Genomic DNA, 13,829 nt, shown 5'->3' on the forward strand with positions numbered 1-13,829 from the left:
CGAGTATGTGTTCAGAGTCATCCAGCCATGAGCACTTTTTGATAGGGAAGCTTTGTCCTCAATCCATGATAGGAGTTTGACTGCTTTTCATACTAGCTTTTTACATATATGCAGTTGTTGGTAGGTGTTTCCCAGAGTTGAGTTAGCCCCATGTTACTATTTTACTATACAGGAGCAGTACAAGCTATCATAAAAATGGACACGTCAACACCACTGCCAGATTATGCACTAAAAGAGGACAAGAAGGAGCCTTTTGTCAACCAAAGTATAAGAAATAGGAATTGGAAAATAATATGCAAGCTAAAAGAAAAGATGCTACAACATTAAAGCATATTCACACCAGCATACAGGCTGTGGCACAGGGCAGGCTGCACACCATAACTTGCTTTCCCTTCAGCTAAAAAATAAAGGGAGAGTTTGAGTCATCACACAATGCATGTAGAGCTCTTTGAATACAAAACCACTGAGTGATCTTACAAGGAGAGGTAATATGTAATTCCTCACATTTCTTGCTTCCCACAATGCTTCACAAATGCTAGTTGCAAAAGCCTTATTGCAGCTGGGGCTATTATTTTTTATTCAAAAAGGTTAAACCATTTCATTTTGTTTAATTTCTTCCATGATAAGGCTGAAAGATGTATGTGAGATGAACTCTAGAAGAAGCTGAAGAGTAATAATAAAGTAATTGTTTCCAAAGAGCTAAATTAAGCTCTGAGGCAAGTTGCCAAACATTTCTTTGCCTATTTGGATTTATTTATCTTTTGAGCCTTCTTTTGTCAGAGAATTAACTCTTAATGACTATTGAAAGTTTAGTTTGTTCCTTCTGCCCCGTTGAAACATACATGCATTTATAGAGATATCTACAATTCCTATTTTATTTTTAGGAGCATTATCTAAAAAAACTGAGAATGTCAAGGAAACCTATGTGAAGCTAGATAAGACATTCTGATCGGTTTTTAAATAGGGTTAGTTGCTATACGATTTCATTTGAATATTGTAATCAGACTAATTATAAAGAAGCTTACCTTCTTTCATGCATTTCTTACAGCTTCGAAGGTGGTAGTTAGTGAAGTGTCCTACATAAGCCACAATCATAAGCACATCACAATCTACTACACTGCCAGCATATGTGTATCGCTTTTCCCCAAATCCACTTTCTCCCTGTTGTAAAGATCATGTCTTTCAAGTTAGAAATTATTCCAGGAATGTCATAACTCTTATTGCTGTTTCCATCCATAATTCTATTATTTTATCTATTTTAATCACTTGTTTTTTGTCTTCTTTCTGTTAGTTTTAGGCTCTTAAACACATACAGGAGAAGTTTCATTTTATCTAAAGTCTCCATTTTAGTTTGCCTGCCCAGCTTGTTTACCTTTGTCCATGAATCCATCCTAGGTAATGGAGGCCACCATCTTAGACCATGAAGCCTGCCATCTTTGACAACAGAGGTTCCATTTTTCATCAAATTATGCAGAATCAACAACATGCCCTCCGTGACACAGATGTCGCCTGTGCCTATCTGTCCAAGAACTGTGAAAGTGTCAAGTCATTCGGATATAGACATCAACAAAACCCCATTACGACATCAGTCTGAGACACGTGTGTTTTTCAAGATCAGATAACAACCATATCCCAAATAATGTAATCTATACTGACATATTTTTACCTTCTTAGTACATCCATTGATGCATGATTATGTCAAACATTTCTCAGGTGGCATTGCCAATTCAATGTCAGGAACAGAGGTGAGGATTACGCTATAATTCGTTCACTTTTAATTATAAGCAGCCATGTTAAATATACAAAAACTACTATTCCCATAAACTCTTGGTAATGGAACTAAATGTGCAGCAACCAATGGGTGATTGAGTCCATGTAACAACCAATCAAAGACTTTTCTTTCTCAAAAGCCTTTCTTTGCTGCGCGCAGCCGAGATACGTTCATTTCTCACTATTTCTATTGTAATTGGGTTTTTGCTAGAATTATTGTGTTAAAAACCATAATCAGTTGCCGGCTGTGGGACTGCTTTGTGCTCCATTCACGACTGTTAACTTTGTGCGGCTTCATGGTGCAGTCCTTCGCCCGCTTGGTGGTGCGCTCATAGGCATGTTTGTAGCTGCGACATGCGACTTTCAGTTCCCTCACAGCTGGATTGGTGTTGCATGCCGACAGCCTGGAGCCAATTACTGCCTGGAGAGTGACATCTCAGTCGGTGTCTGTGGCTTATTTTGGGGCCCGATTTGTGCATTTCTGATGCCCTGCTAGTAAGGATCTGTGCTACATACTGCACGATAACGCGTGACACCCTGGGGTCAGTATCTCTCCCTACTGGCTACACAGAAGCTGTAAGCGACACATGACACCCAGAAGAGGGGTCAGCACAGTGATTGGCAGCACCGGTATATTGTTTATGCTGCTGTGACACCTGTAAGGGTCACCTGATTATTGCAGTGTGCATGACAGTTTGGAGGACGGATGCTCTCAGGCAACATACTTATATATATAATAGCCCATACCTGTATCTCGTCAGAATAATACACATAGGTCACTTTATGATTTGTCTGGTCTTTGATATATACGAGTATTGCAGACATAGGCTCTGCCCACTGGGGTTTGATTGACCCACACTTATGCTATCATATTTCTTCACCTGTCGACATTAATAAACCTTTCTCTGGAACAAACATAGACAACAATAGGTAGCAATAAGTGCATTTATCTGATTTTGAAAATGGATTTTCTTTTATCAAACTCAATTTTGATATTGTGATGATTTATGTTCCTTCCGGTACATGTTTATGTCATGGAACGGGTTTTGAAAATGGATTGCATTTATCGTGTTATTTCAGATTATCAATGTTAACACGGATTGCTTACTCAGCATGGATTTGCATCTTCCCATGCCAAATGTATGGTATGTTATGCTTTGGATAGTATATTACATACACACAACATGTGCTAAAATGGCCACCAGTTTCTTCTGCGTTCTATCCCTACTGAAAAGTATTGTCCTTTGTTCATATTACTAATTTGCACTTAAAAATGTATGCCATTACCAAACCTACCCTATTTATGAACAAAGTGCAATGCCAAAATGTGTTGGGTTGTTCAGCATGTGGAGTAAATAACTATGGACACGCTATTAAATTGGCGTATTTTTCTTTGGTGTGAGGCAAGTGCACCTTTCCTAAGGTTTCTCTCAGCAAACCAGACGGGACTGCAATTACGAGGGGCTCCTCCAGCCTGACACGCAGTGGTGCCGTTCCAGGGTCTCCACTGTTGGAGGACGTTTGTGGCTCTTGTTATACATTGAAAGCCTGTGAGCCATAGAACGTGGTGCTGCTAAGACGAAGCTGTATTTTGGGAAACTACACGGAGGAGAAATGGCAGCATGATTTAGCGGGTGACCGAAATCCATTTCTGCGAGGCAGCAATGCGTTGAGTCGAAGGACCCGAGGTATAGTCTGCTACAAGGAGGGTGAGAACGCATCCCCCCTATGCATCTCTGTAACTGCATGTTTATAGTTGTTCCTTTGTACCGTTTTCCTCTACGGTAACTATCTACATAGCCCGTATTAATTTTGAAAGCACCGCGGCACTCAAGACTGTCTACTGCAAGGGACAACACTTTGCAAAGACGCATTCTGCAAGCATTCTAAGAGGCGTCCCTGACTGATTGGTGTAGGGATTCCCACATGTCCCTCTTCTTGAACTATAAACAATAATTTATGCCAATATCAACATAGATTTGAAATCCTATGCTGAAATGGAGAGCGGATTTGAAACAAAGAGGAAGCAGAAAGCAATGTAAGCAATCCTGCACCGACTGAGGCAGGAGCTGACTCTATGAACTCACTTTATCAAAAGCAGAAATATTACAAACTAGGAAAACTGATAAAGAGAGAAGTTTCAAAATGGTGGAAAGCAATCACTCTTCACTCTGGAACAATACTTAGAGCAAGGAAGGGTGCCTAGAGGTGTAAGGATCCTAATTGCTCCATCCTATGAACAACCTGACCCAGAGATGAATAAGGAGTGGGCAATGAATCTCATGGAAAGCTCGAATCGGATGATGGCGATACTTCTAAAATATGCATGGAAGGAGCTCGATACACTATTAAAATCAATTGACCAACTCGAACAAGAATAATCCAAGGAAGACAGTAAAGAATCCTATGACAAAAAACTGGAGGAAGTAGCCTTGACACTAACGAAACATGAAAATGAAATTGTTCTCAAGAAGCAAAGGAAATTCGCAAGCGACCAAAAAGATTATCAGGATGGCAGAATTCTGATGTTCAGTAGGAAATGTGATGATCTTAAAAGAAAGAAGAAAACATCTCAGAATTTAGCATCCCTGCAACCTAGTGAAGGAGGGGACTCCAGAAGTGATATAAGCAAAAGCAACATATCTGGGGCACAGTGAGCCAATCAGATGAAGACATGACAGGAGTGGGAACATTTTGGGAGGAACTTAGATTGCTTAATCAAGGAAAGTACACGCAAAATTGGCAGAAGGATCGAGGCCAGGGAAAATGAAAAGGCAGAGGAGAAAGAGGAATGGGCAAAGGGATGGCAAACAAAAAAGAATAACAACATCAACAAGGAAACCAGGAGAGGAGGATGGAGTAAGAGCAAAAGTAACCACCATGGGAATGGAAATAAGAGGACAAAGAAAAAACAGTGAATACATCAAATAATGTGGTAACTCTCTCTACCCATTCCCTTACCTCAGTAGAAACAAAGCTTTTGCAATTTGTGTTGTCCTTCTATCCTGTCAATCCTTTCAACTATGCACATAGTAGGCTAGATCTTTTTCAGTTTATAAGTAAATTGAAACTACACAAATGTCACAAGTTGAAAGTTAAAGGTGCTGCCCCGCCTTCTGTCAAAAACAAACCTAGCACCAACACGCAAACAGTGGGTGACATTGAGACATTGAAGTAAATGAGTTCCATGGGGAAACAGTGGATTTGGAATCATTGAGTTTTGATTTAGGTGGCAGCTGTCCTAATGACTTTAAACCCAACTCTACCTTCAACCCTACCCTTCCTCCATGTACGGTTGACACTTTTGAAACTCATATCACTCAGGATTTGAAATGTCTGGCTAAGAAAACCAAATGGGGACTGGATAATCTGTCCAAAAATGAGAGACTGGGCCTTAAGAAACTTCAGGATGACCATAACATTTTCATCTGACAGTCTGACAAGGGTTGGAATGTGGTGGTCCACGATGTCCAAGATTACCTCAATGAATGCATGAGACAATTGAATTGTAAAGAATACTATGAAATAGTACCTAGAGATACAATTTGAAACTCACTGAGTGGGAGGAATATATCTTCCTACTCAACTACTTACTATCAAAATTACATAAGAATCAAGACAAACCACCTGGGACACCCATTGCGTCATCTATTGGATCTCTACTAGGGGATACATCAAAATATATTGATTTCTTTATATGTCCAGCCCTCCCATCGTACATACGTGACAATAAGGATTTTTTGTTAAAAATACAAAATATCATTTGGGAGTCAGATTTCCTTTTAATTACACCAGATGTGTGCAGCATGTACACCAGCATTAGGCATGATGATAGGTGCAGGCTTGCAGACACTTTTTGTAGTCTTGACCGATGATATAGCTACATCACATGGAGATGTTGATCTCCATGACCTGATTTTGCCTTGAAAATAACTTCTTCTTGTTTAATGATTGCACCTTCAGAAAGACACAGGGCACCGCAATGGGCACGTGTTTGGCTCCCAGATATGCCAACCTTATGATGGGGTGGTGGGAGCAGCAGGTATCCAGGAGCCTTGAAGACTACAGTACACATGTGGTACTGTGGTCTCGCTACATCGATGATTTATTTATTATCTGGAAAGGGGACCATGTCCAAACAGTCAAATACATTTCTGATTTAAACAAGAACACACACAATTTGAAACTTGAAGGTCACATCAGTGACATTAAGGTAGAATCTTTGGATATTCAAATATCTGTGGTTAACAACAAACTTGCATCCATATTACATCACAAAGACACAGCAGGGAACGCCTTACTACATGCTGAATCAGTCACCCAAATAACTTAATCACTAGTATTTCCTATAGGGAGTTTTTACGAGTCTGCAGGAACTGCAGCTCAGAAAGGAGTTTTCAGGATGAACGGAGGATGATGGCGGCATGCTTTAAAGACAGAGGTTACAGGGACTCCAACCTTTGAAATGTCATGGCAAAAGCTAAGGTAGTAAGCAGATAGGTGGCGTTGACACCCATTGACAAATCTTAGACAACCAATATAAAACTTTGATATTTATTACAACACATAAAAATAAATTGATTGATTTAAGGGAAAGTCTGAGCAACCATTGGGAAATCCTCAAAACAGAAGTCACACTCAATTATAGAAGAATTTCCCAGATTACCCTTTAGGAAGGGCTCTTCCCTAAGTGACTAATTATGCAGAATCAAGATTACTGACTGCAATCCTATTCAAAGCAAGGTGAAAGGATTCCAAACATGCACATCCTCCAAAGTGTGTAAATACAGCAACAATATAAAGAAAGTGATTTAACCCATAGCTAAAACATACAGAACTATAGATAAACATCTGTCATGTATGACTGACTATTGTGGCTATGTTTTAATGTGCGAAAAAATGAAGAGTATGCAGTTCCTCAGAAAAGAGGGAGAGAGAAGGTATAGGTAACAAGGGGACCGTGTGAAATAGGAAAGGAGTTACTCTAGTCGGAACTAGGGTCCTCTCACACCAAGCAAGCTAGGTGTCATGCTTCATCATATGTACCTGCTCCTCGTCGGGTCGGCGCTGCAATACCCGACGGGCACCCTTAAAGGGGCTCTTTAGCGGAGATCTTCTGTTCTTGGCCTTATGGTGAAGTGCGTGTGAGGGGTCTGGTGGTGTAGATGTGAGTGCGTGTAGGTGATTAAAACAAGTTGGATAATCCAAAAATGAGACTTTATTAGGAATGGCTATCCACTTGATTATAAACGAAAACAAAGTGGCAGCTAGCTGACGTGAGGGTTCGGCTTAGCTATGCTCTTCTGTGGTGGTCAACATGTTTCATGCCTAGTGGTCCTAGTGATCCTTGGCAATTCTTCAGGACCTATTGAACTGTTAACTATCTACACAATGTGGTGGGTGCATTTGTTACCTGCCACATATATTATGGAACGATCTCGCCATGTGTCAATTGGGAACCTATTAGAGTGTGAATCACTGCTTCTGTCCGTGTTCGCTGCGCTACCGGGACACCAAGATTCTGGTGTCATATTAGGTGCTGCCGGGATGGGCCGTTAACCTACCCAGGCGCCGCTCAAACCGGGAAGGTACTGCAGCTCAGAAAGGAGTTTTCAGGATGAACGGAGGATGATGGCGGCATGCTTTAAAGACAGAGGTTACACGGACTCCAACCTTTGAAATGTCATGGCAAAAGCTAAGGTAGTAAGCAGAAAGGTGGCGTTGACACCCATTAACAAATCTTAGACAACCAATATAAAACTTTGATATTTATTACAACACATAAAAATACATTGATTGATTTAAGGGAAAGTCTGAGCAACCATTGGGAAATCCTCAAAACAGAAGACACACTCAATGATAGAAGAATTTCCCAGATTACCCTTTAGGAAGGGCTCTTCCCTAAGTGACTAATTATGCAGAATCAAGATTACTGACTGCAATCCTATTCAAAGCAAGGTGAAAGGATTCCAAACATGCACATCCTCCAAAGTGTGTAAATACAGCAACAATATAAAGACAACAATATAAAGAAAGTGATTTAACCCATAGCTAAAACATACAGAACTATAGATAAACATCTGTCATGTATGACTGACTATTGTGGCTATGTTTTAATGTGCCCATGCGTAAAATTCAATGTAGGCAGCACAGCTAAGAAGAGAATACTGGAACACATGAGAGCCATACAGAATAAAGACAAAGTATATCCTATGGCAGACTACTTTGAAGAAAAACACAACAGCAACAGAAATTTTTGACGGTTCTGTGCCATAGACCGTATAACTAAATCTAGCAGAGGGGGCGATAGGGTAAGGATATTAAGCCAACATGAATCTAGATCTTCATTATAACTCGATACTTAGTCACCCACTGGTTTGAATTCAGACAAACAGACGGCAATACATCTAGGGGAATGATTATGTATTTCTCCGACCACTCTCTTTCTCTATTCTCTTCTCCCGAGACCATGATACGCAGGGTTTAATTGTCTTTTCATATGTTTTCCCATTCCTCTTGTTCTTATTTCTCCTTTTCTTTTTCTTTTTGCTTTCTCTTGTCTCTCTCTTTACTTTTTGGTCTATTTTCGTCTTCAACTTTTCTTTCTACTACTATTCTTTCATGCCCTCCGCATCTCTCAAATGCCCTTGTCCCTTTTCACTTATTTTGTGGCAGTTTTGGAGGTAAAAACAGCATGTCTCTGATGAAATGTTTCTAACTTGTAATGTAAATAGTGGTTTGTAACAGGTTTGTTTTCTGTTCTGTTTGTTTCACATAGGACATGCAGTCAGATGGTACACAGTATGCTGTATTAATAGAGAGAACTGCATGCCTATTTTTGAGGCTGATCATCTTCCTTCCTTCCTTCTTAGAAGTCTGAAGAATTTCTACATTCAGCTTATCAGTAGGACAACATACATTTCCTCGGTCTAGTTCAGTGTTACTCAAAGTACGGCCCGGGGGCCGCATGCGGCCCTCCTGACCTTTACATGCGCCCCCCTGGGCAGCAGCACTGGGCTGCTGTTTACACCACTCAGCACTAACATGAAAAAAAAGTTAAATATGCAGCAAGCACTTATTTAAAGGTTAATTTGCAGTTAGGGAAAGGAAGTAACTAGGCCTTTAACTTTAGGAACACCTTCATTTTTAATGACGGCCACTAGATATACATGCTTTGCTTCACCTACACCCACTTTACACCCCCTGCTGGCAAAAGTGCGGCCCTCAGTCACATCATAGACCAAACTTTGCGGCCCCCAGGAAAATGTTTGTGAGTACCCATGGTCTAGTCTGAGAAAAGGAAATTATATTATCAGTATCCCAGTTCTTTTAATTATTTTTGATTTCGTTGTTATGAAACAGAAAATTAGATATATGGGCACATGGAAATTAGATAGACTGTGCTCTACTGTGCCCACTGGGGCTGAATTGCTGTGGCCCGTACCTATATCTAGTCAGAATAATACACAAAAGTCATCATACATTTCTCTGGCCCTTGATATATACGAGTATTGCAGACTTAGGCTATGCCCGCTGGGGCTTGATTGACTCACACTTATATTGTCATATTTGTTCACCTGTTGATATTAATACACCTTTCTCTGGAACAAACATAGACAATAATAGGTAGCAAGAAGTGCATTTATCTGATTTTGAAACTGGATTTTCTTTTGTCAAACTCAATTTTTATATTGGGACAATTTATTTTCCTTGCTGTACATATTTATATCATGGCATGGGTTTTGAAAATGTATTGCATTTATCATGTGATTTAAGATTATCAGTGTTAACACAGATTGCTTACTCAGCATGGATTTGATGCCAAGCATTGCTGTCAGCTAACCGGATGGGACTACAATATGAATAAATATATATATAATACCTACTGGGGTTCGCCAGTAGGTAGTTATAGTTAGGATCTAGTATCCATAGGAAGAAGTTTTTTCACTTGCAAATAACGTTGGTGCTGTTTGATGAATCTTCACGTAATTTTCAAAACTGAAATGACAGTCACTTCTGCTACTTTCCTGAAAGTTTCGGGGTGATCCATCAAGCGGGGTCTGAGAACCAGGAGGTGCTTGAAAGTGCTTTTCCCCCCATGTTGATTCCCATAGGACCTTTGGACATGGCTACAGCCTGAACTACGGAACTGAATTACACCACATTTGGCAGGAGGGTAGAAATTTGGCAGAAGGGCAGGAGGGTAGATGTTCTAGATGTAGAAGGAAGTGCCTTTTTATGATTTGGTGTAAATCCGTTCAGTAGATTGAGTTATTTAAAGAGATTTCCAGTTGCATATATAGGGATGCGGTGGATCCACAACCGCTTCTGATCTCGTGCTGAGATCTGCTTGGGTGATAACACTTCAAACCAGGAAGTGTTGGCAGCCATCTTCTGACTCGGTTGAATCGAGTCACAGAAAAAAATACAAAGAAATGGGGCAGGGTAGAAACACCCTGACCCCCTAGGCGTCTCTGGGGGGGTCTCACAGGGACCCAGCAAGGCCAACAAAGCATTTTTATTTTACATTTTGCGGCAGGAGTCGCGCTGGATCCACAACTCCTGCCACAATTTTTTTTTTAAATGATGCACAGGTTCCTGCATTTTGTTTCAAACTGGGCCAGGTACCATGGGCATTGGCAAATTATGATTAGTTAAAGGGGGGGCTCATCGGGCCCCCCTCCTAGAGTATATATATATAGCCCGGGGACCGCACCTCCCCGGGGGTTTATTTTACCATAGAGGGCCTCATAGGCCTACGGGCACTGCCACCTCCCCAAGGCCAATTTGAAAGCAATAGAGAGGGCTCACAGACCCCCCCAGGATTAATTCTAGGGAGCCTCATGGATTCCCCCATTCCCAAGGGACCACCACCTCCTGGGGGCCTAAATATTTGCATTGGGGGGCCTCACGGACCCCTTTGGGCCCCAGGGACAACCACCTCCCCGGGGCCAAAATACCAAAATGGGAGGGGGGCTGTGAGGACCCCCTCCCAGGCCTTCATGGTCCCGGGGACCACCACATCCATGTGGTGGCCCTTCTAAGCAAAATAATGGCCCTGGAGAAAGCCACCTGCCAGGGTGGCTCCTGCAATGTTGCAGGGTGCCTCAGGGACATTGCAGTTTGCTATGGCTTGGCAGGAGCAGTAAGCAAGAGCATGTAAAATGCTCTAGTTTACTGAAAGCAGTGCAGACTTGCTTTTGGATGGAGGGAGTTGCATGTTCAGCAGCTTCCTCTGTCCAAAAGCAATGCCAGCCGCAGGAGGTGGCCTTTACAAACTAATGGGGTAACCCAATCAACGTCAAATTACCTGAGTATATTGTAATAAGAACAACAAATGGTCCCAAACGTTCTTCCCTAGACATGCCAAGGAAAATATAACTTCTCTAATTAAATATGCTTGGTCACTTAAATATTAATCACATGGTAATTATCATAAAGAAAGAAAGAAATACTCTTAAGTATGCACCGGAGAAAAAAAAGAAACAACCACTGTATTTTCAGTAGAGAACTTTGTTTTATATAGTCTCATATTATAAAGGTGACAAAGACATTACCATATATGACAGTATATCAAAGTAGGAGTTTGCCCTAGGTAAAGGGTGCAAATGAAAAGTGCTCGTGTATGGAGTGAATAAAACGGAAAATACATCAAATAAAGTAAATTTAAGGAAAATAGATTCACAATTTACAATAAACACTGGCTGTAAAGAAACGTACACCAGTGTGGGTTAGCCTGTCTACAAATAAATTCTAGGTCTTCATTCTTTAGTATCAATTTTCTAGTCTGCACAGAAATGCATCATCTGGTTTTGGGGAGGGGTGATACACAGTAGTACAGGCCCTGGATGGGGGTTCGGGTGTTGACGTTTTGACCTGGCTTAATGTGTAGAGGGTAACTTAAAACCTCCGATTGAGGGTCTTCTTCGGGACAGGAGGTTGTGTAAGAGACAACCAATATCTAGCGCCCGATTGTGGTGGGCCAGGTCACAGCTCACGTAGCTGGGTAGGCCGCATAGGACTGCGAAGTGTAGCATTCAAATGAGCATCCAAATCAAGGTGGTGCCCACATGGGTATCCAAAACCCCAGTAATGTCCAAGGTGAATGTATCGGTTAGGTGCGAAACTGCATAAGGGGAGGAAAGAGTCTGACATCCTTCAAAGTAAGGGTGGCTACATAGCAGCGGGAAACAATCACCAAAGTAAATCTTTCAAATGCGCAACTGTCACAAGGAAAGGCACCTCTCCCGTCGGCGGCTGTCAGGATCTGGCCGCAGGAGGTGGAGAGCCGGAAGGGACCACAGGGGCACTCAGGCTCTTCCATGGTCCCCAACAAAGTGTTTGGGTGACCTGGGTGGGACCAGGGCACCCAGACTAGAGGTCGGGCCCAAGGGTATGGGGTCCCCGGGGCCAAAATCGGCCCAGGAGGGAGGCCATGGGGCCCCCTTCCCTATTAAAAAAAAAGCATGGCCCCGGGGAAAGAGGTCCCCAGGGCCAAAATTGATCCAGGGAACGGGGGCTATGCATCCCCCTTTCCATAAAAATAGAAAAAAAGAAGAAAGAAAGCCCGGCAACTCGTAGAAGGCCCTGCCCACTTTCTCCAGCACTCTGAAAATGCGCCTCCTGGTGCACTGCTCCAACAACTTCCTAGCAATCCCACTGTGTGAGACCATTGGAGGAAACAGGAAGGGTAGTTGGCCCCCAAGGAACTTAAGAGCCAAGGGAACTTCATCCCCAACTAGTAATGCGCTAGTAGGCGCCTTTGCTGAGTAGTGGAGAAAGGGAGCATGGCAATTGACAGCCTGTCAGCATTACTGCTGTGTGGGACTTACTGGAGATAACATTGATGTAATAGGTGAGGTGATAAGCAGTGCATGGCGGGGGCGCAAGTTATAGTTACCTCACTATCTATAATGGCTGAATTTCACTGGATTTGTACGAGTGAAACCTGCGCCTAACTATAACGTCCCTGTAAACTTTTTTCTTTAAAGTGAAATATATCTGCCACCGGGGTTGTCCACAGACTTGGACCAACTGCAGTGAGGCTCTGCCCACATGAATACTATTGGCTGCTACTAGCCCCTACATCACAATGCTTGCTCTGCAGGCATGCACCTGTTTTCTTCTCCTCCTTAACGTTCAACAGGTTTAGTGTAGCACCTACAATAGTTCTTTTGTCCATTACAAAGGAAGTCACAGAAGACATCCAGGGAGAAGAAGACCCTCTAGAGTTCCTCCTTTGGGCGACTACTTCTATGAGGCTGTGGATGCCTTAATCTATAGGGCAGTAGCAGAAACCATGGGGCCCTTGGAACTCTGCTTTTCCCAGTTTATTGCGTGTGAATACATGAAGGTTACCAGCCCTGCCCAGGTTGCCTGAGAACCCACAGTCCAATCTGAACCCTCCCAACCACATGGTTCTTAAGTAGTCCCATCTAAACGCTGCCAGCAGAGAAGGGATTGATCACGAAGCCTTCGGCCCATCTTAAACACGCATTTCTGAACCCCCCTCCAATCCTGATCTGTATGCTGACCCCCACAGAGACACGGATGAGGAGGCTGGCCAATCCAGACGTTGGCTTCCCTTCTCTCTCCCTATCCCTTCTAAATCTTCAAGATTGAACAGGGGGTCCGATATATTAGACCCCGGTGACATTATCCATCCTAGGTCCTCAGAGTGGGTCCCGTCTAAGAGCGTTGCAAACTAGTGGTGGCCCCGCATTTATTAACGGCTCGAAAAGGAGGCCCATAGCTGCCTTCAGGCGGAATGCCCCCAACCTTCCCTGGACTGGAAGGTGACCCTGACACCTGAATTGAACCGTACAATGGCCACCTTCCTCTCCATGTTTATGAAAGATCCCAACAATGGAATAGATAGGTCCTGGAGGGCGTGCTTGGATATATTACTGGATGCTATTGACCCGTTGACCAAGATATTTAACATGGCTGAGGATGCCAAGTCTTAGGAAATAAGAATTGAGCATTGTCTGCAGAGCATCCCTGCTCATTTATAATAAAGGTGGGCCCAAAGCGTGGGGACCCAGTGGTCTCTGAGGCAG

This window comes from Triturus cristatus, chromosome 4_1 (genome assembly GCF_964204655.1).
Source record: "Triturus cristatus chromosome 4_1, aTriCri1.1, whole genome shotgun sequence".
NCBI classification, from domain to species: domain Eukaryota; kingdom Metazoa; phylum Chordata; class Amphibia; order Caudata; family Salamandridae; genus Triturus; species Triturus cristatus.